The sequence below is a fragment of the Myxine glutinosa genome, chromosome 5 (genome assembly GCF_964187855.1).
Source record: "Myxine glutinosa chromosome 5, kmMyxGlut1.1, whole genome shotgun sequence".
Lineage (NCBI taxonomy): Eukaryota > Metazoa > Chordata > Myxini > Myxiniformes > Myxinidae > Myxine > Myxine glutinosa.
In genome coordinates, this window is record NC_136265.1 from 26,974,811 (window position 1) to 26,997,961 (window position 23,151).

The 23,151-nt window shown below is 45.7% G+C and overlaps 1 long non-coding RNA gene across 2 annotated transcripts in view; it reads left to right on the forward strand.

Moving 5' to 3' along the window:
* Positions 1-8,993: 8,993 nt before the first annotated feature.
* LOC137428716 (uncharacterized) overlaps positions 8,994-23,151 on the forward strand; it is a 56,930-nt gene continuing 42,772 nt past the window's right edge. For both annotated transcript variants that reach the window (XR_013623435.1, XR_013623434.1), the window contains exons 1-3: positions 8,994-9,136; positions 10,900-11,091; positions 11,719-11,775. This is a non-coding gene — a long non-coding RNA (uncharacterized LOC137428716). The remainder of the gene's footprint in view (positions 9,137-10,899; positions 11,092-11,718; positions 11,776-23,151) is intronic.

Genomic DNA, 23,151 nt, shown 5'->3' on the forward strand with positions numbered 1-23,151 from the left:
ATGCGAAACGCTCCAAGCCAAAGAGGAGAGGTACTCGGCAAGGAAACCAGCTTTGGAGAGACGCGCTGAAAGGAGGGAGATGGCTCCACCAGAAGAAGAGGAGCAGGTGTGCCGAACCAGCGCGTGACGTCTACAGCAGCGGATACGCGACGGATGGTTTTCCCGCCAAAACCGCGAGGAATTGAGAGCTGCTGCCTCCGACCTTGCCTCCCTCTCAAGCAATCCACCTCAAGCCCTACCTGCCTGCAATATCCCCTGTGTAAGTGTGAACGTCCTGTCCTACTCGTTGTCTTGGGATTAAGTAAATTGAGTAGAATAAGCTAACGATGCACTGTGTGACTGTTTTTCCCATCCATTGCTTGTAAATAATTTTGGTCGCTCTTCCTTTTTGCTTGTGTGTATAATAAATCTGTTCTTCCTCCGTACTCTGTCTTTTTCTCTTTTCCTTCTCTTTCGGTCGCTTTAGAGGTTTCCCGATTGAATATCTGTGGGGCGATCTGGTCAACGTCGGGTGGAATCGGGCTAATCGGGGAGTAACTGTTCGGACGCGGTAATACCAAACCGCTCGGTAAACTAACATCTAAAACCGCGTCTGCAACAATTGGTGTCAGGAGTGGGATTCGGACCTGGGACTAAATTTGTTAGGCCCAAATTTTGGAACACCAATTGTGTTATTAAGTAACAATTGGTGTCGGGGAGTGAGATTCGAGGCCCGAACCAAATTTTTAAAACGTGTAGAAAAAATTTTTGGTCAAAATTACGAGCTGACGAAATTTGTTTTGTTTTAAAGCAAAACCCGAATTTTGAGATCGCGCCATGGACAATCAAGGCGATCGGATGTCGGTGGGAGAGATAGACAGGGTGGAATCGACCCAGGACCTCGGGGAAATGTATGTGGAGGAAAGGGAGGAGGAGAAAAATAGCAATGTGGTTGCGGGGGTATCAGACGCGCAACATGGCGCCTCGCACATGGCGACCGCGCCCGCGACCGTAGCAGCGCCGCTGGTGGATTTGAACCTTTTTTTTATACAAATGAAGGCCCTTATGGACAAGAATAATGAAGAAATGGAAAACAGAATGATGGGGGCCCTTATGGGACAAATGGGAGACCAAATTGGAGGTTTGAAAAACAGTATGAGGGCTGATAGTGAGCGATTAGAGGGCCAAATGGGGGTAATGAGGGACGAAGCGAGGGGTACCGGTGAGGGGTTAGACAAGAAATTTGGGAAGTTAGACAATAATTTAGAGGGGTTAGACAACGGGATAAAAGAGGTGAAAAATGGGTTAACGGGGGTAGAAAACAGAATGGCTGCCCAGGAGAATCAGATAGAGGGGATGAAAAATGGGTTAATGGGGCTAGAAGATAGGATGGAGGACAAATTGCGGGAGATAGGGGAGCAATCCGCCAGAGAAATTAAACAAATGGGAGAGCAGATAGAGGAGGTAAAAATCGGGGTAGAAACCAAACTGGATGCTCAGAGGGATGAATTGGGACAGATGAGGGCGGCATCTACAAAAGAAAGGGAGGAGATGAGGGAGGAGGTCTCGGGGCTACGCGAGGAGGTAAAGCGAGGTGAGAAGCGTATGGAGAAAGAGGTGAGAAATAATACGGCTAGGTTACAGGGGGGAATAGAAGATCTGACGAAGGAGGTGGAACAGCTGACAGAGGGACAAACGGAGTTAGTGGAGCAGGTTCAAAGGAACACTGCGGTACTAGGAGGGTTAAAGGCGACACAAAAAGAAATTAAAAACGAATTAATAGCGACACAGAGGCAATGTCAGATGGTACGTGAGGAACTGACAATGAGGGTGGACGAGGTGACAGAGATAATGGAGACAAAGGACCGGCAGGTGAGGATGCACATAGAGACGGTCACGGTAGCCTTAGAGGACGAACTTGAGGAGACGCACCGAGAAATAAAAGAGGTTAAACAAAAATTAGAGGAAGTGGAAGAAGAGGTGAGTGAAATTAAGAAGAGACGGACAGAAACTAAGAGAGAAATAAAGGAGGAGATAGCGGAATATGTACAAGGTCGGTGCTCAACTCATAAGGTGATGCTCACTAACCAAATAAAGAGTTTGCAGGTGGCAAAGGAGGTGCGGAGACGAGGTACGGAGGTGAGTGGCAATGTATATGATGTGAGGAAAGCTTCAGTCGGCTTGGGGATTGGTTTGGATCCGGGTGTTCGTGAAAGGCCGTTGGTGAAGTGTGTGACAGGTCAGGTGTGCGAAAAAAGAGGTGTGCGAGAATGTCCGACCATGGGGTGTGTGAGGAAAAAGTGCACGCCGAGGAGTGAGTGTGCTGTCAAGAGTGAGTTGGTCGAAGCGCGTGTGCGAGGGGGTACATGGAAGCGCGGTGTGGTGAGTGTTACAGAGGACGTAACGAGAAAATGCACACCTGTGGTGAGGGTTACAGAGGATGTAACGGGAGAGTGTGCGCGAGAAAGGTGTGTAACGGACGGGTGCATGAGGAAAGAGTGTGCTGTCAAGAGTAAGGGTGAGTGCGCGACCGAGAGTGGAGGTGAGAGTAGTGAGAGTGAAACAGAGCGTGAGTTGGTTATGACAGGGGAGCGAGGATGTACACCTGGAATGGAAGGATGCACACCTGGAATGGTAGAGCGTGTGTGGGAATGCACATTTGAGTTGGTCATGAGGCACGTGGTTGGGTGTGTGAGTAAGAGCACACCTGTGATAGTCACAGAGGAGGTGACCGAGGAGGGGGCACGAAGAGGTGTGTTGGTGAGGTGTGCGAGCGACGAATGTGTGCCAAGGTGTTCGGTGGGCAGGTGTGTGACCAAGTCGGTGAGCGGAATGAGTGTACCGAGGTGTGTAAGAAAAGGTACGATGAGGAGCATGGAAACAGCTGGAGGTATGAGCAAGGAAGGGGTAGCGTATGTGCGTAAGCATCCAGGTGAGGCATCGACGGTAACCAGGTTAGAGGTTAGAACGACTTATAGCCGAATCGGGCCCTCGGTGCGCGTCGGGCAGCTTCGCGTGCCGCGAGGACCAGCGGGGATCCGAACCACGGCGGTTTCGAAAGAACCGCCGTACGCGATCCACGCTGTGCCTCGCTTGGAACGGCCGCGTCCGGGCTCCACTAGGCAGAGCGGGCAGCCCGATAGGAAGGGTCGTCATGGCGACCACTTTCTATTGAGACGTGCCGGCAGGTCGAGATCGGGACATTGGATGGCTCCACGCCGAGGTGGTGCGTGGGATCTCGGCCCGGGTAAGCCCCCGTCCCTGCACCGAGTGCCGGACGCATCCAGCCGCTGGCACAAAAGAACCCGCGTTCATTGCTCGGCTGTACGAAGCCGAGCTTTAGAAGGGAATTGGTGCACCGAGAGGATGTAATAAGTAGACGGGTGATGAGGATAGTGTTTTGGCCCCGAAATTAGAAAAAAAAAACAAGATTTGATAATAGTGGGTAGAATTGGCAGTAGATGGAAAATTTTTGAATTGGTTGGAATTTGGACGAGCAAAATTTATAGTGAGAGACCCCCGATGTGGTGGGCTGGCAAATCCACCATCCCTCACAGAAGTGGGGGCAAATGCGCAATAGTTTATGGGGTGGCTATGACAACCGAGCCAGGGAGGGCTTGGTTATATTGATAGGGATCTAGCGAAGATGACATTAGGTAACGTTAAGGTTTAGATAGTGACTGATACCTGTAGTGGGGACGCAGGTAGTTTAGTGTGGTTGATAATGACGTGGGAGCGCAATAGTTTAAAGGGACGACTGGGAAGCGCAAGTTTCAGAAGGGAGTAGTTAGCTGAGATGATGCCGTGTGTGTGAAGATTGAACAGGTGTGATTGCACAGGTGTGCAACTGAACAGGTGAATGGAGCAGTGTATGAGGGAGTAGTGGTGATTGCGTGTTGTGCTGACCAAATGGTCCAGGAAGAAAGGAGGGTGCAGGTGGCACCAGGTGTGAGGGCACAGGTGTGCAACAACAGGTGTATGTGGCTGTGTGGAATAAATGGTAGTGTGGAATATCTGGAGTATTGGAATGGATGGTCGTGGAGTGAGTATGGTGGAAATTGTGGAGTGGAGTGGATGGTGCGAAGGTGTGAATGGGGGAAGAGTGGACCCCCATCACGGATACCCGGGGTGGGTAGTGTAAGTGTTAGGTAGAGGGTACAGGTAAATTGTGGTTGGATATTGGCATCTGTGGTGTGGGTGAAAGAATGGTCTTTGGATGGGTGCATTAGTGTTGTGGAAATGGCTGGGCGTGTAGCCTGTTAGTGTGTGTAGTTGGTTTGGGCGCTCCACCACTGTGAGGATGTCGGCCAGGTGAGGCCGCAGGTGGGCTCTGGGAGCCGGTAGTAGTTGTTGTGGATGGGGCCCGAGGATCCGGAGGACGGACCCGGGTAGCCCAGTGCCAGAGGGCACCAAGGGGTGACAGAGACAGGAGAGTGCCTTCCCCAGTTAGTTAGGTTAGGGTGAGGAGCTAGGTAAGCTCGGGTGGCAACTGCAGTGGTGGAGGTGTGCAGGTGGGTAGACCTGCTGGGAGAGCTACACGTCGCAGCCCAGAAATTGTGCGAGGCACCGGGAGATGAATCGGGGGAGTGAGACCCCAAATTGAGAAGCACCACAGTTTGGTCAATGGGAATTGGTTTTTAGAACCCATAGTGTAAGTGGCCAATGGATTGGCAGGGAAAGACCCCGGGTAGTGTAAAGTGTGTTAATGTCATTTAGAAAGTAGTTAGGATGAAGTCTCCTCGCACCATCTGCATCCACTCACCTGAGGTGACAGGTACTCCACACCATGCCATGTTTTATTATTTTTCATTAATGCAAATGTTTTGGATTGTGAGACGCATCATGACGTGGGTGTGACATTGTGCGTAATTCCATCTCTGCCTCCTTATGAGGATTGATGATGAATTTGGTGATGGCAAATTTTGAAGTAGAGGGATTGTGGAGACGAATTTGGTATAGGGGAAATTTGGGGAAGACGTGACAGTAGTGACGAATTTGTAAATGGGTAGATTTTGTAAATATGGGGTAAGGGCAAGGGAGTGTAGGTGACAGGGGGGTGACGTACGGTAGGGACGAGCTTTCTCACTTCGCCCTCCATACGCATTTCGCCTTGCATTGCCTTATTAACGTGTACCCTTGTGACCTTACCCCTCGCTCAATTGTCTTTCTTTTGTCTCCCACATGACCTGTGCGCCATTGGGTGCCGAGGGGAGCGTGCGTGAGGTGGCCATTGTGCGCCCGAGATTCCCAGAACCAGCATGCATTGCGTTGATGTACCACTTTATGGACCGCTGTTCTGCGGCCAAGTACCACTTGATGGACCCCAGGTTCTGGGGCAGGGCACCTCTGTTGGAGACCGGCCATAGTGGCCAGGGAATCTTGCTTGCGGACCTCGGTAAGGTGGCACCTATGCCAAACAGGTGGACCACCCTTAGTTGGCCCCTGAGGCCCTAAATAAAAACGAACACAAGTTGTGCTTTTTATTATGTCCAAATAGGCCGCATGAAGCCAGAAGACGTCGGGAAGAACATCGGCCCAGCAGAGAAAGAGAAAACCACCACCAGTTGTTTTGTTGTGTTTATTATGAACCATGGTGACTGCGCACTGAGTGGTGCTTTTGGTGCTTTGTGGTGCTTGTGGTGCTTTTGGTGCTTTTGGGTGCTTTGGTGGTATTGGTACTGGTGCATCGATGCAATGCGTGCGGTCTCCTCCCTCCCAACAGGAATTTCTTTTTCTTGTTCACTAAGAAAGAAACAAAAAAAAACACAGGTCCTGGGTTGCGTTGTAAATAAGAAATCACGTCATTGTAAATAATGCTCCCCACCGTAAGTGTATAGTTTGAGAATAATTCCGTAATTCGGTTAGCTGTGGGCTTGAGTCTGTTAGATAGGGTGCAATGCAATAGGGGGACATACTTATTTGTGTTTTAAGATTGTCACACTCAGGGTCAGGTTAATTGTAGAGGGAATTACACCTACGTGTCACACTAAGTTAAAGTTTAGTAGGCCTGAGGACGGGCCTGAAGAAAGGAGGGTGCAGTGTAACGGTTGTGAGAAGCGTAACGAATTTGAGAAGTGTAACGGTTTTTAAGAAGTGTAACAATTTTGGAGGAAGTGTAACGAATGTAAAAAAAGTATGGTTTTGTTATGTGTAACACCCTGTTAATGTAAATAATGGTCGCAGCCATCCTCCTAGTTAATTCCATGAAACTTACACGCAGGTCACGATATATCTTTTTAAATAGTGTATTTCCTTATTCTATGTAGGCTAAATATGTGTTTCCCACTAGATTGACTTTGCATTGTATCAAACAAAATAAGCATAGGCCCTTGCAATTTCCCCAAACATCTCCGCTCTCCAAAGTTCCTTTAAAAAGGGTGCGAGTTGTGTTCAATCCCGCAAGCCGCCATTGCCCATGTGCTAATCTCGGAGAAGAAAGGCGTGTCTCCACCTCGGCATAGAGGGGAGGAGTGAGCCAACCCCACATGGCCAAACAGCACCGCCGTGAGCGACCCGGTAGGCGTGCCCTCGCAGCCGGCGGCTTGATTCCGCCCCGAGTTATAAAAGCGACTGTAAGGGACTGCTTTACCAGATGACCTGGGAGATGAGCGAAGAGGCGGCACCAAGAGGAGCGGTGAGATGCGAAACGCTCCAAGCCAAAGAGGAGAGGTACTCGGCAAGGAAACCAGCTTTGGAGAGACGCGCTGAAAGGAGGGAGACGGCTCCACCCGAAGAAGAGGAGCAGGTGTGCCGAACCAGCGCGTGACGTCTACAGCAGCGGATACGCGACGGAGGGTTTTCCCGCCAAAACCGCGAGGAATTGAGAGCTGCTGCCTCCGACCTTGCCTCCCTCTCAAGCAATCCACCTCAAGCCCTACCTGCCTGCAATATCCCCTGTGTAAGTGTGAACGTCCTGTCCTACTCGTTGTCTTGGGATTAAGTAAATTGAGTAGAATAAGCTAACGATGCACTGTGTGACTGTTTTTTCCATCCATTGCTTGTAAATAATTTTGGTCGCTCTTCCTTTTTGCTTGTGTGTGTATAATAAATCTGTTCTTCCTCCGTACTCTGTCTTTTTCTCTTTTCCTTCTCTTTCGGTCGCTTTAGAGGTTTCCCGATTGAATATCTGTGGGGCGATCTGGTCAACGTCGGGTGGAATCGGGCTAATCGGGGAGTAACTGTTCGGACGCGGTAATACCAAACCGCTCGGTAAACTAACATCTAAAACCGCGTCTGCAACAATATATATTGTTGCGGTTTTTAGAACCTTCACTCGTAAATTTTAGTAAATGTTTCCCTTATAAATGTTCTCCTGTAAATATCCCCATCAATTGGCTTTAAAGATCGCACCCTAGTTAGTCCATGTTCAACACGTAGCGAACCATAGGACCTCTCCGTAGTTATTTCATTATTATGTGTTTCAGTTAAGGATCTGTTCCCAATAGTTGAATCTGCATTGCATTCATCAAATAAGATAGGCCCCATTCCGTCCATTTTGCTCTCTCCAAATTGTGATACTTCACTTGCCAGCAGCGTTTGCCACCGTTGCATTGGGCGGTTTGTTGGCACCACGCCGCCATAAGCCATGCGGTCAAGCCAAGGAAGAAGGGGGCGGGGCCACAAGAACAAGGTGTGGCACGTCAACGCATCATCAGAGGTGGAATCAGCAAGCCCTTACCGACCAACCAGCGCCGTGGTGAGCCAACTGGTAGGCGTGTCATCAGAGCCGGCGGCTTGATTTCTACACGAGCAATAAAAGCGGCTGCGAGGGACTGCTTGAGAGAGACGAGTGAGAAGGTACAGATGAGAAGAGAAGGAGCTGGAGTGCGCTACGAACTGGCATCTCCCCCATCTTTTTCAAGAGAGAGAGCGTTGGCACGAGCCTTTTATTACATACGGAGCATCCCAGTCCCACCGCTATATGCAACGTCCGCTCGCGGTCAACGATACGCGCTCGCTGCCTGCCAGGGTTTTCCCGCCACGACGCGAGTCAACTCCTGGAGCCGGACCTCGACGCCTACCGTCTGCCTGGGCTTTCTCATTCCTTCCAGTCATTCCTGCCTGCTCTTCCCCTTTCATGTAAGTCTGTGTGTTTGTCCTGGGCGTTGATAATTAAGACTGTTTTAAGGTTTGCCCTTTGTATCTGCTTTTTCCTACTTGTAAATGCCTTTCTTTCGTTTCCTCTTTTAGTATAGAAATAAACCTGTGTTCTTCCTTTACCCTTTTTGGTTCTTTGGCTTCCTCTCATCCATTCGCTTTAGGCGTTTCCCCATTGGTACCTGTGGCACGATTTGGCCAACGCTCAGAATCGGGTTAGTCGATTGCTAACGGCTCGAATCGCGGATTGCTAAACCGCTCGGCAAATGCCATCTTGTCCGTGGTTCGAGCGGTACTTGTCTCCCTGCTTTGCGGAGGGATTGGTAAAGGTATTCGGGAGGATACCTTGACCAATAACCCTGACCAATTTCACCCCGCAGAGGAGCGTTATAAGTACCAGGACTAGAGACGGCCAGCTTAACAGGCCAAGGGGATTAACCCCCCCTTGCTAAGGGGAGTGCCGTCTCTGAGATCCGTAACAATATATATATACACACACACACACACACACACACATGCACACAGACACATAACCCCCCCCCCCCACCCCACACACACACACACATACATGTACACACACACACACACACACACACCTTGCCCTGGTTCCCTGTTTGTAAAACACCAGGATAACTGTTTATATCTGTGTCGAGATTCGAGCCCTGGAACGGTACCTGCAGGAGAGTGTGCACACAGCTCGGCGGTTGGACGATCCATGCAGACCGAAAACTCTCATGAATTGTGATTTCATGTGTAGTTTATAATTTGCTTCCATTGTGAGTACAAACACTTTACATACATCCTGTGTTGTAATATCCCAAGTGATGTATTTGGGTTTCTTTGAAATGTAAATGTGTGTTTGGTATTTTCTGCTTTGTTGGAGCATTCAGCTTTACCTGGCATTGATTTACTAACAAATTGAGAAGATACAAATCGGGTATTATCAGCAATTTGGTTTCTGATAAAAAGAGGTTCACTCAGATCCACAGCACTCGGAGATCATCTCAACACCTGTTCACCTGCTGTTGACCCATCCTGTTCATTTGATTGAAAACAGTCGGTAAGTTTAGGGAAACGTTCGTTCTCGTGTGATTCGTTTCCTTATCTAAGATTATCGTGTTTGATACATCGAGTTCTGCTGTTTCATAATAATATATTTTATCATGTTGAGACTTTCCTTTTCTTCTCCATAAGCAAATCAGTCACCGACTTGTCATCCCCCGTCGTGCAAAGTCATTCCTTGGTTCACCTGAACTCCCATCTACCTGCATGGTCTTCATCCGCAGCCTGCCCGTGACCTCCTCCTGGTGAAACTCCCCAAATCCAGATTCACTACTCACCTCCACTCATTCATTCCTCTTTTTCCCTCCTGTTTAACCAACTTCCTGAGTTTCTTCAATCTCATTCTTCACTCAAGATCTTCAAGAGAGCTGTTCACTCCAACCCTCACATTTCCACCACAATTAACTCTCCCCATGTCCACCTCTTCCAGTTTACAGTTTTTTCTTCCATTTCTGAGTGAGAGTTTCCGGCTGTGTCCATCCTGTTCACACCTGTGTTGGGAAACTGTTCTCTTGATGGAGTACTTCTCTCCCCTACGGCCTAGCACACCTGCCTCACACCTTGCTCAACATGATTCCATGGAAACCAGGGTCTTCCCTCCATTGTCCTCATTCTTCCCCACATCCATGATGTCTCCGAGTCTCCCGCTATTTTGTCCCTCAACCCTCCTCCAGGTGTGTTCCCACCTCTCTTTCTGTTCTTCTTTTTGTTCTGTTATATCCTGGTCCATTCTGTGTTCTCGTTCTCGCTCCTCCATGAGCCTCGACTCTGCAGACAAAAAACAGGTACAAATAACCTCTTCTGTTACGATGAGACAGGATCATTGGGTTACGTCATCATGGTTATCTGAAAACTGTCCGGAAATGGCAAAAATAGTGAAGAAATTACCAGAAGATAAGAAAACACAGACACAAGGATCTTGTGGTTCATGAAGAATGATAATTGTTTAATCTTCAATTTGATAAACAAGAGAAGAAAATCTCAAACAAAGATGATTTTATTTACCATATTGATCACGTGTTGTGTCCTGTTCCTGTATTTACGATGAGGCGAATCCCACTTTGGACACCTGGACCTTCGATGATTGAGGTTAGTTTTGGAAGAAGAAGAAGAAGAGTAGAGAGAACATGGCGGTGATTGAGTGAAGCGTGTTTAATGTGCACCTGAGATCCCTCAGTGCTGTAAATTCCTCTGACAGTATGCACAGGTGTTGAACGATGGGTGCACTAATTATGTCTGGAACTGATGTGAAGTTTACCTGGACTGCTGAAGTTGAGCAAGGTACACACCATGATATTGAAATGATAATTATTAGTCTATTATACAGTTCATATTTTGTGGATCTTGCACAGAAACCTCGTTATTTAGACATTTGTACTGTGTGGAAAACTCTTCATCAATAACCTCGTTTAGAAACATTTCTGCACCTCAGAGCAGGTAACCACAAACACGTGATTAAGGGAGAAACCGACATAAAAATAACTTAATTGATTATATTTCAATTGTAGTTACAAAAACAATCCAAAAGTTCAATATTTGTGGAACCGAATGTTCTCAACTTGGTCCTTCTTCCCTCAAATCCCAGCTACTCTGTTAAATAAGAGAACCTACTCGATATCGACACAACTACAGGTATTCTTGTTTGATAATACAGGTTAACACGGGGATTCCATGTTCTACAAACCTTCGTTGTTGTTCTAAAATAACACCAATAATCTCTGGTATAACTCCATTACAAACCCCACTCCAATGTGGCTGCAGGATCATGAAGTTGCTGATATTGAGTGCGATGCTCCTTACCATGGTCTGCATTGGGTCTTCAACCTTGATGGACGAAACAGAACCAGAAGAGGATGCACTGGAACAGCGAGGGGGATTAAATGTGCCTTGTGATTCACCACTTTGTAAACGTGGAAACACGCGACAGAGGAGGAAGGCCACCCATGATATGAGGTAGATAGGTGCAAACAACACTCCCGATAATATAATGCTTCCATATTGTATATTTTTACTTCTGCCAGGGAGTAATGCATTCGATCGTGTGTGTGTTCGTGTGTTCGTGAACAAGATGTCTGGAAAAGTTCTGAACGGATTTGGATGAAAGTTGGTGTGATGATTGCCCTTGGGATAAGGAAGAATTGATTAGTTTCTGCTGAAGCTCAGGATATTATTCCGGATCCAGGAATTTTTTTGGGGAATTTTTTTTCCTGTTTTACTGCATTAAAGCTTTTATTCTTATTCTTAAATGATGTTTTTCTCCTCTAATTCCGAGATATATCAAAATTAATTCTCTGACAGTTAGGGCCTACCTTCTTTTTCATTTACTGTTTTGGGGAGAGGGGATGTTAAACAAAACGTATTATTCCAACTTGACCCACGGCGAGAGTATGCGCTCTGCTGAGTGGCGTTCTCGTCCTTTATTGTTTCACAAAATTTCCCTTCCACACAACATTTCGGATGAATCAGAATCAACAACAGTATATCTTTTCATTTTCCTCTCCTCCTCACCCGGCATCTTGTTTTCCTACCCCACTCCCACCTGCTTCTGCTCTAATAATAATCAATGTCTTGTTTCCTCAGGTGGAAAAACCTTCAGTGTATCGTCAAAGGAAATGATTGTTACATTTGGATTCCCAGGTTTGTGGATCTCCAGTTTGTATCTCAAACCTTCCAAATGAGGGATTATTGAATGTTTCCATCATTTACTCACAATTTGAATTTTCGTTCACTTACTTTTCAAAAATATTTATTATTTAGACCAGCGTGGATTGGTTCACTATGCTCACCTTGCCACACGTCACTGCAGAGGCACAGGCTTGTTTTAACTGAGGATAATGACCTGACTGAAGTTGAGTCACTGTGTTGTCCTGAGTTACACCAATCATAATGCAAACATTTCTTTTGTACAAATTTATTTGTAACTAGCCGAAAGCACCCGGCATTGCCCGGGTTCTTTTTGAAAGGATTTACTACTATAATTCAGCTTTTACTCGTGGCCGTAGAAGACTGACTGCTATAATTCAGCTCAGCTTTTAATTGCGAAATGGGCCCAGCCTGGCCGACGCGGCCTTGACCGGCCTTGCCACATAGCCTATAACCTTCCCAGGAACTGTCCCGACATTTTTTGTTTTCGAGGTTTCCTCCTATCTTTCACCGTTCAGGAGATTAGCGCGTGCAGACAAACAAACAAACAAAAACTTTCTAATATAAATATAGACGAAGATATTGGTGATATTATTTATTTGAATTTTTTTTGTAATATTGGTGATATTATTTATTTGTAATTTATTTGTAATATTGGTGATATTATTTATTTGTAATTTATTTGTAATATTGGTGATATTATTTATTTGAAATTTTTTTGTAATATTGGTGATATTATTTATTTGAAATTTTTTTGTAATATTGGTGATATTATTTATTTGTAATTTATTTGTAATATTGGTGATATTATTTATTTGTAATTTATTTGTAATATTGGTGATATTATTTATTTGTAATTTATTTGTAATATTGGTGATATTATTTATTTGTTATCTAAATATAAAGTCTCTGGTGTAAAGCTCTAAATGGTCAAGGGTCCACGCTGTCTAATCGGTCTGAAGGGTGCAAGGGGTCGAAATCGTGTTAAGTTCTAAGGATGTCGAAAGGGAATTAATGGGACAAAAGGGAATTAAGGGGTGTAAAGGTTTAAAGGGTACAGAAGGTTGGAAGGGTAAAGGGATCTCAAGGTGTCTAAAGTATTGAAAGGATCTTTAAGGTAAAAGTGCTCTTTAAGGGTCTTGGGGAGTCTTCAGGATATTGAGGTTTAATGTGTCCAAAGGGTCTTTTGGGTCTTTTAGTCATTTTGGGTCTTCAGGGTCTGTTAGGTATTTTGCGTCTTTTTGGGTCTTTAAGGTATTGGTGGTATTTTGTGTTTTCAGGGTGTTTTGGTCCTTTTGGGGGCTTTTTGGTATTTTTGGTCTTTGGGGTCTTTCGAGTCTTCAGGATATTTTGGGTATTCATGGTATTTTGGGTGTTTGGGGTATTTTGGGTCTTCAATGATCTTCGGGGTATTTTAGGGTCTTCGGGATCATTTGGATCTTTAAGGGTCTTCGGGGTCTTTGTGGGTCGAAAGGTTTTTTTCCAACAGTACGTAATTAATAGACGTACATAATTAATGGACAGGAGCAGGATGCAACCAGCGTTCAAACAGTGCATAAGTAAGAGACATATCACATGGCTTCACGGACCTTGATTTTCGTTTATATATAATAATTTCATGTAAATAGAGGGGGGGGATATAATTTTAGATATATATATAGTACGGGCATGCCCTAGTATATAATAATATACGGATACATATCGAGAGAGGTAATTCCAAATTTCTTTGCCATGAATGCAATTGGGTAAAATTATACGTCTCGATCATTGATCAACTCATTGACAGCAATAGGACAGGTAGCTTGGTACTTTACTCGGCATTGAGGTGTGTTCGAGTTGGTTCAAGTCCCGATGCTGTGAAAATTAAATAAAACCAAGATTCTCATGCTGTGAAACGGGTAGTGCTGCATACAGGAGCACACCATGCTCTGACAGGTATATCAAGCGCCAGCGCCAGTATATGTGTTTAGTTTAGACACTCGAGTCGGAGCGGGCACGGGGTCTCCGAGCAGGGGTTTCACCAGGCGCGGACCATTGTTTTGCCTCAGTCAGTACGGTTATTTATTTAATTATTGGTGTGAAAAAGTTGATTTCTCACCTCAGTAAGACTTGTATTTCGTCATGATGCTCAGTTTGGAGTTTCCCTTTAACCTAAGTGGCTTTTGTTGGCAGAGCCCGTAAACCAATTCGAAAACCACCACGTGCACAACGTCGAGGCTAAAATGTGCAGAAGACCACGTAATGAGATCATCCAACCCCGATCACACCCCACAAAAAGGTGAGTGACCAACGAGCTTGTGCTGTATCTGTGTCATGTACATCGTCTTACATTCCACAATGTGCTCATCATCAAAATGGCGACCACACCCCGTGCACCAAAGTAGTGGTCACTCAGCAAAACTGAAACGGTGAACACCTTTGAAAATTAGAGACACAATCTTCTTCATATTTTATCACTTGATCCCAACTTTACTCCATTCCTTACCGAGGGTGTCACCCGGGACAAGAAGAGCAGAGCGTCCCCCTGTGTGGAGTTGTTGAAGCACTTACTGCCCAACAGAAAGTCACTCTACTGAAACTTATTCCGGGTCCGATTGCAAACGACTACCCTGTGATGTCCCGTAACACCATGGTCCGAAACTCGACCTCCATAGTCCGTCAACATCTTGCATTCCAGTTGATGGGTGCACACTTCATTAGCCCATCCCTTGTACAGCCGGTGATGGGGTATTGTAATCACGTAAGTGTGTGTGTGTGTGTGTGTGTGTGTGTTTGTGCACGCGCGTGTGTGTGTGTGTGTGTGTGTGTGTGTGTGTGTGTGTCGAGTTATTGTCATCAAATTTTCACCAAAGCTCGACGATTATAATACGGAGAAGGCAAATCATGAATGTCAAAAGGTCAAAGGTCAGCGTCGCATAAAATCATCAATTTTCATCCAATTGACCTGGAATTTAAGGAATTTTCATAGTGTCACATAATTGGTTCACCAATCAAAAGCGAGAAGCTGATTTTTTAAATTTTATCTAAAGCTCAAAGGTCAAGACTGCATAAAATCCAAATCCAAATCATTTTGTATTTTTTTTAAACTGTTTTCGTTATTTTGAGCAGATGGAAGAAGCAGAAGACATCTGGATCCAAATGGACACGGACTGGCTTTGCATTTTCAGATGATTTCTCGTTGACTTTGCAGCGATACGTCATAATCCCGACGAACGCCATGAAGACTTGTGCCAATTTGCCCACCTAGAAGACATGCAGGTTACCGCAGAATCGCTGAATCCCTCATTCCGTCACGGCCCTTGCTGACGTGGGTCGGCACAGTGAGCCCCAAATCTCTCTTGCCAACCGTAGATTCCATCCTCCACCAAGTTTCTCAGTGGAAGTACCTCATTGTGAACGACCTCACGAGTGCCTTCTATCAAATTGATTTACCCCGTCAGTCCATGAATGTAGCCACACCCTTCCATGGAATGCGCGTGTATTCCAGATCCGCGATGGGAATGCCTGGATCAAAAACAGCACTCGAATTACTCGTGATGCGTCCTTCGTGATCGCTTAGAGAAGGTGACACTCACCAAACTCACTGGTGACCTCTATTGCAACGGTGGCACATCAGATGAGCTTCTTCAAAACTGGAGAATGGTTTTACATGCCTTGTACTGGTGTCGACAACGCCTCTCTGCTCCGAAGACAGTTATATGTCCGAAGAGCACCACCATCTTGGGCTACATCTGGTCTAGTCGTAGGATCCAGGCCAGCTCACACCACATGGGTAGGCTCTCCACTTGCTTGGCTCCTGAGAATGAGATCCTTTATCGGGGCAAATGAGGTTCTCGCTCATCACTGGCTGCTCCACACTGCTATCCCCCTTGGATGAGGTCATTGCTGGATGCCAAACATTGGATGGATGACGCTATGACTGGATGCCAAACATTGGATGGGTGATGCCATGACTGGATGCCAAACATTGGATGGATGACGCTATGACTGGATGCCAAACATTGGATGGATGACGCTATGACTGGATGCCAAACATTGGATGGGTGATGCTATGACTGGATGCCAAACATTGGATGGATGACGCTATGACTGGATGCCAAACATTGGATGGACCACTTGCTGTCATCCGCACCAATTCTGCCCCCCGCTTGTTATGTCTGGTTCACGAAGATCTTCTTAAACATAAATGTTTGTGCATCAAGAATTATCACTTTAAAAATCCCAACAAGAATCCCTTCGCCAAGAAGGCAGTTCACGAATTTGAGGACGAACCTTTACGAGAGGAGCCCATGGGACCAGTAACCCCACTGACACTCACACTGGCCACCGCCACTCTTCGTTCGTGAATTTGTGGACGAGGCCTCTCTGCCCATGAGATGTGGTGCCAGCGGGATCAGTTCACAAATCCCCAAATCTCATTCTCTGATGTGCAAATGATACAAATCCAACATCATCTTAGCTCCACAAATCACCGTTAGATTGAGAAATCTAATGTGCCCATGGGGTCTGTCAGGCCCAACATATCGGTGGAAGTCTGCTATTTGGTCTCCACTCTGACCATAACAAGTCATGCGCAGGAAACCACGACCTGTCTCTGCCATCGATGAACCCTTGTGTAACATACGCAAGTTGTGGTGTCCCAATTGAGGAGTGCAGCTTAACGGGTCAAAAAAATCAGAATTCCACAAGGTCCCCGAGTACTGGGAAAGAACGTCCCAATTCCCTCACAATCGGGTAGATGGAAGTTCATTACACACTGAGGAGGTTTTCCTCCAACCAGCATCAAAACCACCAGACACACTCATGCAGCCCCTATGACGTGTCTTCACCTGCCAATGGTGCTGAATCCTTCCAAATCCCGATCATCCAAGTACCACATCACGTCTCCGATACATCCCGAAATGTTGATTCCTGTCGACCAGATCACTCCCAATTTGTTGAGACCATCCATGACACCAGTGAGGATCATCAAACAATGTCCCCATCCAGGTGTACACCAAGACGCTCCAACCCTCGACACTACCAGCGCAAACACTTCAAGGATTACATTTTGGGTACTTAGGATCACATTGTGGTCACAACACCTGCGTAAATACCGTCATGGGGCAGAATAATACCTGAGGCTGGAGGGCAGTCTACCCCTGCGATGCCCTTACCTGTAGTTGGTACATTTATTATAAATTTATTTGAAATATTGACTTTATTTGGAATTGTAATTTACCTGAAAAGTTTTGATCATTCATTTTATTATGTTTGTGATTTATTCCTGTTGTAAAGCGTGTTGTTTCAATTTGTTACCTTCAAAGTGTTTTTGTTCACCTTGTGCTCTCAATGTGTTGGTGCATGATGTCCGTGACCTACACCATCTTAAGTTATCATTATCTTTGTTTGAGTGTTTGTACTCAGCCCCCAATATCAGGAGCTGCTTACTCTCACCTGGTTTCTTCATGTATAACACTGGGAATTATAATAGATGAGTACGTGAACGAAAGGATGAAGAGAGGAAAGAAGAGGTCACACCAGCAGGTGATTTGGACCCTCAGATTGGAGTGGGTACGGGGTTACCGAGCACGGGCTTTACCAGGAACCGACATAGTTTTACATCGATAAACACGGTTGGTATTGGTGTGACTAATGATTCTCAGCTCAGTAAGACTGGTGTTTGGTCCTGGTGCCCCGTTTGGAGTTTCACTTTAACCGAAGTGTCGTTGGGTTTGAGTCCTGACTCTGAAACTTCAATAAAACAAACATTCTGATGCCAACAGGTAGTGCTGCATCTGGGAGCACACCATGAATCGTAAGGTATAAACCAGGATAGTTTTGGGATTATAGTTGCTGGGTCCTTCCGTCTTTATTTCGGGTTTGGTTGTGAAACCCCAATTGTATCCTGTCGTGTTAATATTTGTTGATCCGGTTTAAGGGACGATCTGCTTGTAATAGTTAATTGACATGATCAACCAATCTCATGAACAATACAAATAATTCCATATTTCCTTCTCACCCCAAGTGTTTTGTGGGGTTGAATAAGAGTTCATGGACCAAGACCGAGTACAGCACCTTACGGCTTCTCATCTCCTCTTCCAACAAGAAAACTGCTTCAACATTTCCTCTTCTTTGTGTTTCTGCTATTTGTTGATGTTTAACAATGATTATAAACATTAACAGTTTCTCATCAAATATAAACTCTTCATCAAATCAATGAATGTAAAATCACAATTTCATGTCTGTCCATCGATCATGTACCTGTTGCTTGCAATAAACACTTCAGCTCGTTACCTTTGTGTTTTCATTGGGAAAGGGGAAAGTAAAACAAAACCTGAACCTGCCATTAAATTTTGTTGTTTTGCACAATTGTTATCGTGATTTTGTATCAGGTATTGTTCATTTGGCATCACTCAAGGTTGCAGTTGTGTTTGTAGCAGATCAGTGGATCGTTGTATTCGTTTTATTGGAAGCGGGAGGGTGAGTCCTACTTATTTGTCGCTCCATGTAAAGCGGACAAGTCTTTTTAATATATGGTTGGGATGCAGGCAGTGGTGAGGGTGTAGTGAGTGCAGGCAGTGGTGAGGGTGAAGTGAGTGCAGGCAGTGGTGAGGGTGTAGTGAGTGCAGGCAGTGGTTTGGGTGTAGTGAGTGCAGGCAGTGGTGAGGGTGTAGTGAGTGCAGGCAGTTGTTTGGGTGTATTGAGTGCAGGCAGTGGTTTGGGTGTAGAGTGCCCGGCAGTGGTTTGGGTGTAGTGAGTGCAGGCAGTGGTTTGGGTGCAGTGAGTGTCGGCAGTCGTGAGGGTATATCGAGTGCAGGCAGTTGGGAGGATGCAGTATGTCGGCAGGAGTGAGGGTTTAGCGAGTGCAGGCAATGGTGAGGATGTAGTGAGTGTACTGTGTAAGCAGTCGTGAGGTTTGGATATTTAAAGCTCGATGGTCATGATGATTAACGTTTTAGAGATTGAAGTACAGTATGGTGGTTCCCGCTCCATGCTAAAGTCTGAAATTGCAGGAACAATCCAAGTCAAATTGGATATCCCGATACATTTTCATGATGAAATAGAGCACCATCTGGTATATCTGATTTTAAATAAACCATGGTCAAAATGAATAAATAAACAAGAAAGATGTTGTGCACAGCATGATACTTGTGAAATCCAAATAAAAATTAGTTGCCATGGAAACAGCAATTTCTAAACTTTGCCTTGCCAAATGTTTTCCATGATTCATCGTTACGCAAAACGAATTTTGTTGACAAATATTACTACAACCTAATCGGTGTTTTATATGTTTTAGACGCCTTGACCTTGTCTAAGTTTGACTAACTTTTACATGAGCAGACGTGTACAAATAAGCTGCGCACAAATAAGCTGTGTAAGTGTCAATTTAATGTCTTGCAAACTTTTTGAGATGTGACAATAATAAAATCACAAAGTCCCATTTGATGATAATGTGGTGAAATTGTCATGGAAACAGTTGATGTGTCAAAACGGCTAAATCGATCGCTCCTATTTTGGGGTAATCATTTCTTTGATTTGATGTGCAAACCCTGTTCAAATATCAAGTAAATTGGATGAAAATTTGAGATTTTAGAAATTCGACTTGAGATCTTGAGATTTGACCTTGAGATCCAATTTCTTTGGTGTTTGACCACTTGAGAAATTGGCTGACTATAAGTGATCGTCCAACCACTGATTTTTAAAGCGCTGGTCAAGTGTAATGTAGCGATGCAAACCGGAAGCCTCAACAACGACTCTGTGACAATACGGGACTTTGAAAATGACGTAATCTGCTCCAGAATGCTTGGCGTGCAAGAAACCCCAAGAAACGGCGGTGTTCGGGGCACCTTAAAGTATATCGTCCTTGTGAGATAAGGATTGTCACCAAAAATGGCTCACATAATGACTAAAAGAAGCCGGAAATACTTGGAAAAGTACCTGAGAGAAAGGGCTGTGCCTCTGCACAATGAAAGACTTGGATAACCTAGCTCGCCGAATGGGCAACTACTCAAAGTGAAAACTCCCGACCATGTGGGCAAGGCCCGAGTGGACGGGCCTGTGCTTCGCAAACCCCTGATGGATCATTACCAGGAAATGGACTTTCCATCTTGAGAGAGTGCCTTCTGTGAACATGGCAGGTTTGGTTATTTATTTAATGGACGTCTGCAATTTGAAAAGATGCTGTACGTCATTACCAAGTAACGGTAACCAACTATTCGACAAAGGACATCTTCGTGACGTGAAAATACACAAACCTTGTGTCAGCTATATTTACGTGCGAGCTCGATGTACCAGGTAGAATTATCTGAGGAAGACACCATTTGTGCGCATCTGAACACGAATGAGGACATCTATGGGCTTGGGAATGTAAAGAGTAAGTTTTAAGTTGACTTCTAAAATGATATTTACTATTAATCATGTTGGGAGGGATGGGAGCTGTGAGGGCTGTTTATAAATGTTTATTTGGTTCCGGGCCCAAAAGAGAAATTATACTATATTTTTGCATCTATTGCTAAAAGAAGTGTGCACGTCCGCTTGTGCAACCGCTTGCTTTTAAAAACAGGAAATGATAGGAACTCGACACATTGCATCCTCAGATATTTCTCGTACTTGTGTGAGTCCAATTTGCATTTTGGAACAGAACAGTTACGGTTAACCATACCGAAATTGCCATTCTTTCATTTAAATGCTGAAGATTATGTTAAATGATTATTTGAATTACAGATTTCACGCCAGAACATTTACGGTTAACTATATCGAAATTGCCACTCTTTCGTTTAAATGCTGAAAATTATGTTGAACGATTATTTGAATTACAGATTTCACGCCAGCAACGCCAGTTTAAAAGTGCCCGGCTAAAGGAAGTAAGTCACTAAAAACAACCACACACACACGAGTAGTGAGTGTAGTGGATAACTTCCAGTTATCTTCTCTGCCGCTCCTAAAATTGGGTTATTCTCTATGTTGCCGTCCCATTAATTCTCTGTATTCAATAGCATTTCCATATATCTCTTCCATCTTCCTTTAATTCCATCTGGGTCCACAACGATTTGTCCCACTTCATCCTTCAAGCAACTCACCCCCATCACACCGCACCTCTTTCGCTATTTGCTTTGCAATCCTGAATACTGCTCTCTGATCCTCTTCCGAATCCAAGCGTTCTCCGAACATTTTCCTGGATGCCTCCTGCGCCTTTGCTACCTCTTTCTTTGCAGCCTTCTTGGCTGCCTTACAACTTTCATGCGCTGCCTTTTCTTCCCCCGTACCCATCGCCTTCTGCCACTCCTTGAACTTCTTCCTGTTCTCGTCAATCCTCTTTCCAACCTTATCATCCCACCACCATGTTTCGAGTGCCTCGGTGGTCCTTTTGTCCATCCACATACCTCAACAATGGCTCCCAGCAGACTATCTTTCATTGACATCCAACCACTTTCAACCTCAACCACATCATCCTCTGCCATACTCAGCGTCTCTTTTAATGCCTCCCTCACTGTCACCTCTTTCAACCTCCACACCTTCATTCTCGGTTGGTACTTCACCCGCCGAGCTCTCCTCGCACCTTTCACCCTTATGTCGCAGATAACCAAGTGGTGCTGTGAAACAGCCTCCTCCCCCGGGATCACCTTGTGTCCCGGAGGTGCCCCATACCTCGCCTACGCACCATCGGGAAGTCAACGGTTCTCGTCGACCCACCTGACGTTTATGTAACAAGCTTATTATCCGCTTTCTGGAACTGAGTATTACAAATCAACAAACCAGCTCCATCAGCAAACTCCCAAATCCTATCACTGTCTCCATTCCTCACACTACATCCGTAACCCTTATGGACTTCTTTAAAACCATCTGTACTCCTTCCCACATGTCTATTTAGGTCTCCTACCACAACAACTTCCTCATCGTTCACGTTTTCCATCAGCTTCTCGATTGCACAACAGAACTTGTCCTTCTCTTCATTGCTCCGACCGGCCTGCGGGGCATATCCGGAGATGACGTTCACCAAGAGCTTTCCAATCATCCTTCTCACCATCATCAGCCTTTCACTCACTCTAGTCACTGTTGTAAAAACGGAGCCAGAAAACCTCTCAAGGACGAAGGGAGGCTTCAATGCAATCGACCTGGTGCATCTACCAACATAGCACCATAAGCATAACATTAATCTACATGATACAAGGAATACATTGCAATTCATTTTAAATTAAGCAACTACTACTAAACAGCAAATCCTTACCCAGCTCGCATAGAATCATGGAATCGACTATCCGTCTACCACTCTCACAGCAGGTTACATTTGCAATACTCCCATCTCCACAGGGACCCCCCCCATCAGACATCAGACATCAGAATGTGTATCAGCCCAACAACTGGCTTTATGTAGACTTTTCATATCATTCTCCCTGCCTTAAGAATACCACTAATAGGAATAGTCGAATCCGAAGCGGGTTGGAGGTTGACACAGTCGACCACCGCAAGTGCGATACACACTGTCGTCATAGGCCCCGACGCTAGGCATAGACTGCTGCTCACCATCACCCTGCGATCTCCTATCAGAACCGGGCGAGTCCACAGCCGGAGGCAAGGGAGACATGATTTTGTACAGCGAGGCAGTGTCATCCCACGTAGCATCGGTGGGGTCCGAGTCGGGCACGACGGGGGTATTCGAGTCAGCCTCCATTTCATCCATCTCACCACAAGGTGCTCGGTGGCGCAGAGGAACCATAGTTTGCCTGCTGTCTGGCAGCCAAACATGTGCATGCTGCGGATTCGCTTCCAGTATGTCTACCCGGTCAGCAAGTGGCTCATATTTTCTTTGACGAACCACATGTCTTAGAAGTGCATGTCCGGGCTCAGCCAGCCACGTGGGTAAGGGGCCCGTATAGCACTAGAACCTCTACTTTGGTATCGGAAGAGTCTCTCATGAGGCATGGAATTATTGGAGGTGAATAACAAGGAGCGGATCGCGTGTAAAGCCTCCGGGAGCACCCGTTCCCACATGGTCGGGGCTAAGCCATGGGTCCGCAAAGCCATCATAACCGCACTCCAGATAACACCATTATATTTTTCGATTTGTCCATTCCCTCAGGGGTTATAGGCGGTGGTATGACTGGAAGCGATGCCACATTCGAGGAGAAACTGCTAAAGCTCCCGTGACATAAAATCTGTCCCACGGTCACTGTGTATGAAGGCAGGATATCCGAACATCAGGAACAGCTGCCTAAAGCAACGAATCACTGTCAGGGCAGACGTGTCAGCACATGGAAATGTGAATGGGAACCGAAAGTACTCGTCCACTATAGTCAGCATGTACCGATTACCAGGCGGGGGCCCCTTGAAATTGACATTCAGTCGTTTCGACAAATCGACATGCATGGTTTACCAGCGTGTATGAGA